This window comes from Dendrobium catenatum, unplaced genomic scaffold, assembly GCF_001605985.2.
Source record: "Dendrobium catenatum unplaced genomic scaffold, ASM160598v2 fragScaff_scaffold_862, whole genome shotgun sequence".
NCBI classification, from domain to species: domain Eukaryota; kingdom Viridiplantae; phylum Streptophyta; class Magnoliopsida; order Asparagales; family Orchidaceae; genus Dendrobium; species Dendrobium catenatum.
The window spans coordinates 654,810-660,150 of NW_021319324.1; the positions used below are offsets into that span (position 1 = coordinate 654,810).

The 5,341-nt window shown below is 31.5% G+C and overlaps 1 long non-coding RNA gene across 1 annotated transcript; it reads left to right on the forward strand.

Moving 5' to 3' along the window:
* The first annotated feature begins 1,395 nt into the window (after positions 1-1,395).
* LOC110105898 lies at positions 1,396-5,280 on the forward strand. The gene is made up of 3 exons (XR_003701557.1): positions 1,396-1,541; positions 4,233-4,265; positions 4,329-5,280. It is a non-coding gene; the product is annotated as an uncharacterized LOC110105898 (long non-coding RNA).
* Positions 5,281-5,341: the final 61 nt, after the last annotated feature.

The following is a 5,341-nucleotide window of genomic DNA, read 5'->3' on the forward strand; positions in this document are numbered from 1 at the left end:
TTACAATCATCCAAACTTTAATGTTATAACCAGTATCATCTGACTACTCCAATACCTATTGACTTCATCACTTCTATCACTAATAATGTCAATATATGTTATCACTTATAAGATCGATGCACAATATTGACATCAACTCTGACTCTAAACTCTAGCACTTGGATATATGCTGAATTCCTGCTAGAGGGCTCTTTCAACTTCAACCATTTAAAACATTCTTTACATCATATCAATGGCATCCCTCGATGAAGGCTTCACTTGTAATCAAATGCAAATACTAGTAGAATCACTTTAAATGGGCTAGATCTCATGGTTTTTAACTTTTCTGATTTTTTCACATAAAACTTTGGTGTTTCTTTCAAATTTGGCGTTTCTTATCTTTTTGTAATGCTAGGATTTTAAACTTTATATCTTTGTATTGCCACAAATATTCCAACTCGTAACAATAATATTTAATTTTCACGGCTTCATCCAATAGAATATCAAAGTCAAATTCGTTGTCCTTAGCTCAATGCAACATATTAGATAATTAATCGATGAATGCAACCTGCAAATCTTTTTTTTTTAAATCAATAAGTAATTGTATTTTTATTGACATCTTACAAGAGTATGACATTAAGATATTTTGTCTGAAAATTTGATCATGATGAGTTTTAAAATTTTTAATTTTAATTTAAAATTAATATTGCTATATCATCAAAAAATTATCCTAATCGGGCACGAATCTCGATGCAAAATTAAGTTGGAAACTTCAAAAATTCAATCGGACCGATTTCAACATTATATATATATATATATATATATATATAATATTTAATTTAATAAATTTATTTAATGACTATAATATATGATGTAATATTTATACTTTTAATTGTATATATCATTAATTCAGTAGATGAGACCTTAATTTTTTTTATTAAACTCTCTTAAATTATCTTCAAAATTCTCCTCATAAGCTCTTTTTCTTCTTATATTATTTCAATAGCGTGATCAAAATTTTTTTTATCAAAGGAGATTAGCCAAATAGTTTATAAATCAATCCACTAAAAATAATTTATAGGGATTAATATTTTTCTTATTTATATTTAATGGTGTTAATCCAAATTCTTTTATGATATATTTAAACATATACCATTGAATTCAATAATTAAATAAAATTTTCTTTTTTTATTTAAAATTTTAAAATATGAATTCATATTAATTTATTATTTATCTAATTAATAGTTCACTTATTAAAACATACAGTAAAAAATATTTTTTTTGGGAAATGTAAAAAAATAATTTTTATTTTTTGAGAATTAAGTAACGGCTATAAGGGGGCATTTAGGTAAAACGACAGCAGCGAGAAATAAAACTAATTTAAGAGTGCGACTGTGGCGGAGGACGACCGAACGGACTCTCTTTCTTTCTTTTCTGCTTGAAGCGTCGAAGGGAAGCTGAAGGTTTTAGGCGGAAGGCAAGAAATCAAAGAAGCGACTCGGTCTCTCTCTGCGCTCAAATCACGCCGGAAACGATGCTGTGGCTGCTGTGAAGAATCAAAGGTTGGTGGGCTGCTAGGGTTTTCTCGCAAACTCTCCGTCCTCCTTTTACTTAATTGTTTTTGTTGTTTTTCTGCAAACATGCCAAGGTTAACTTATTATTAATTTTTTTTTTCAATTTCTGTGATTTCTCTTCACTTCTTCCCGATTTGATTTTGTTCGCTGAAGCCGCTCGCTGCAGCCTACAGTCTCCCGTGCTCCCCACTCTCGTCAAATTATAATTTTTTCTTCCCCTTTTAAGCCTAAATTCCTACTTCAACTTTTTATAGGGTTTGCAATTCGTTTATCTCTCTCTCTTTTCTCCCATGGACGCATACTCTTCTTTTACATACCTCATTTCTTTCTTAGTTGTTGTCGTTTTTCTTCTTGGCAGAAATTACTGTGTCGTCGGCACCACTGATTCTCCGATTGGCTTCTTCTCATGTCGGATAGTAGGTTGCTCTTCCTCCTTTCCCTTTCTTTCCTCTACGGTGTTCTTCTCCTCTCTACAGTGTTCTTCTCCTCTACTCCTCTCTGCTTCCTTGATTTGCATAAGAACCATTACCTCTTAACTGATTTCCTGAAAAACAAACTGCGTTTCAGGGTTAGCCTTTTTCTTATGATCAATAAGTAGCTTATCAATTTTCGGCAATAAGTAGCTTATCAGGTTCTATTACTAAGCTCAGGTAGATCTCCTTCCTACAAGAATAGTGGGTACAACATAAAGAATTGGGATGCCTTAGAGTTTTTTATTGAGTAAATGTCCAAGATAGTTCATAGACTTGTAGGTGCATCTATTTTAGTCTCAAATTCTTCTAAATTTTAAATTTAGTCCATCAAAATATCAAAATTTAATCAAATTGGTTCTATTGTCAATTTGCCTTTCCTTTGATCATTTACTAGGTTCTTATTCAAGATTTAGAATTTTCCTTTTATTGAGAATTTGTAATGAGAAATTAACATTTTCATTTTTTTTGCATAAATAGGGATTTTTAATATCAGATTGGGAAGGCATTGATAGGATAACCACGCCTGAATTCTAGCAGGAATTGACATGGTTAGTTAATCTTTTCTATCACAAAATTCATAATACCATTATTTCATCACAAAATTCATAATAGCATTATATCATGGGTCCTTAAAACTTCATTGTTTTCTCTCATTTTGGTTTTGGAAAATGTTTCAAATAATGATTCCATTTGACTATCCTGTAAATAAAATCATCATTCTTCGAAGACTTGACCACTCTTGTAAATAAAATCATCATTCCAATGAGCAGAATTAATGATGCTGTTCGAAGAATTCTTCGGACAAATATAAAACACGGTCGAATTAACATATTTTGATCAAATTTTAGTTAAGATGATTAAATCTATACTACTATTAAAGTGTCGCTTATGAATCTTCCCACAACATCCTAAACGTTCATTGGAAAACCTTAAACGAATCTCCATCATTAATTTGTTTTTACTTTTCGTATTTCTTCATATAATCCCATCTTCTGAAATGGCGCATTCCATCTGTTCACGACCGACCTAATGTCTAGCTTTTCTTCCTTTCATTATTCCTTCTTTGTATCAATGCATCCCTACATACCACCAAATATTCGTCTTTTCTTCCTCTTGTTATTTCTTCTTCATATCAACGCATCCCTACAAGAAATGGTGCATTCCGTTCTTATATACAATTTCATCTACTCGCAAGCAAATCTCCCACAGATCTGTTCTTCCTCTCGTCGGTGCCTGCAAATGTTCTTCTCGCCGAACCTACCAACAATCCCCATTTCAAAAGGTGAACTTAATAATGCCTCTTTTCAATTTCTTAAGTTGATTTTTTTTAAAGCCATTGCTTATTTTTTATTTTTAGAAATCAATGCTTCCTTTTTAGATGTGGAAATGGTTAAATTACTCATTTAAAAATATAAAGCTTCTTGACTAAAAGTAAATTCTCCATTTGAATCAATCTTAGTGATGTAGCCCAATCAGATAAAGCAATCATCAAAGCATGATATTCTCGATTAAAGCACAAACCAAAACTCAGTGTTGTTTATTTTTATCATGTTGAGAACTTTGATTAGGATGTCGATCTCATCAAACAATTTTCTAAAATTTAGTAAAAGCTGAGAGATGGTTATGCTACTTTTACTTCAATGATGCAATCTTGTTCTTCAAAAATTGAATTCGTGTCTCATTTGTTATTGAGTGGAAAAAAGATCCACTCAACAAATAAGTTAAGTTCAGGTTTTTTCATATTTAATATCTAAAATAATTTTGAGGAACTCTAGATAAATATTTGAACTTCCTAAAGTAGCATTGTAGGTTGTACATATTTGTTACACATATCATTGTGTTTATGTACACAGAAATCCCAATACTGTTTTAGCTCATGTTAAAATAGTTGATATTAGCTTACCTCCATTTATTAATTTAGTTAGATAAGACCTGCATTTATTACAAATAGCTTGCTTCATATGGTTCACTAAAACAAAACACAAAATCTTATCAGAAATGAGATCCATAGCCTTTATTTCTTTACTGAACTTTATCTTTGTTAGTTCACCTTTGTAATTCATAAGTCAAAGCCCTGTTGATTTATAGAAAAGTTTGCACATTAAATTTATCAAGTTAGCCTTGTAATGAAACTTTCATAGTGCATGTCTTTACTATCATATCAAATATTGATTGCTTATTCTTTCTTTTATTTATTGGAACACAGGTGGGGGCTTGATAACCTATAAAACTAGAAGAGGTATCTATCCATGACACGTTTATTGGCTTGTGGGAGTAAAACAAAAACTGAATGCTGTTATAGCTTGATTCATGGTTTGATCCTAGGAATAAAGGAGTAAACAAAGAAGCCCGAGAATTGAACTTTTGCATCGAATGTGCAATAGAAGACATATATCAAATTGCTCAATCTTACTAATCTAAGTGAGTTCAGAGCGGATGCCCATCCAGCAGTTTGGTTAGGGAAGAAGGATGTCGTCACTATATGGGGCCAGGATTTCATGCATTGGTGCCTTCCAAGCTTACCTGATACATGGGTGGATATTCTGTCAGCACAAATCTTGTACAGTTTGGAAGCAGGATGATGAAAGTGGCACAACTCATTTATACACAATGGTAATTTATTCTTCTAATATTTAGCTTGGTTTATGTTCCTTAAGCAACCTTCATTACCATAGAAGTTTATGCAGATTGTCTGTTTAACTCCTCATCTTTGTCTCAATTGAGCAGATTTTTCCTATATTGAAGCTTAGAGTTTGGCAAGAGTTAGATTATTATATTTTTAAGATTGTTGATTTATTTTCATGAATTTGACTAATTGAAATAGTCCCTATGAAATATAGATTTTAGGAAGAGTACCATGCTTGCTCTATTCGGTTCTTGGCCAAATTAATACTAGGAGAAATAACTGAAATATGCTTGGTTCCATCATTTTTGAAACTACACTCTACTAGAATGGGATTTGAACTAAACCGAGTTAGAACTGATTAATTCAGTTAGATTCTCATGTTAAAATTTAGACAACCTGCTCATTTACTTAGACAAAATCATTTACTAGCCAACACAGGTGCATTTATATGCAATGGCTCACGTGCATTTATATGCAATGGCTCACGTGCATTTATTTTCATGGACCAGTGAAAGGTATCGTCTTTTTTTCTACTTTTCCTACTTTTTTTTTTAATTGTCTTCTTCTTGCTATTTGGTATTTATATATTTGTATTTGATCAATTATAGATTTGTTTGATGTAGAGAGTTCTACTTTTTTTTTTCTTATTACCTATTCTTGCATGCTAAATTTTGCTGCTTGCTCGATTG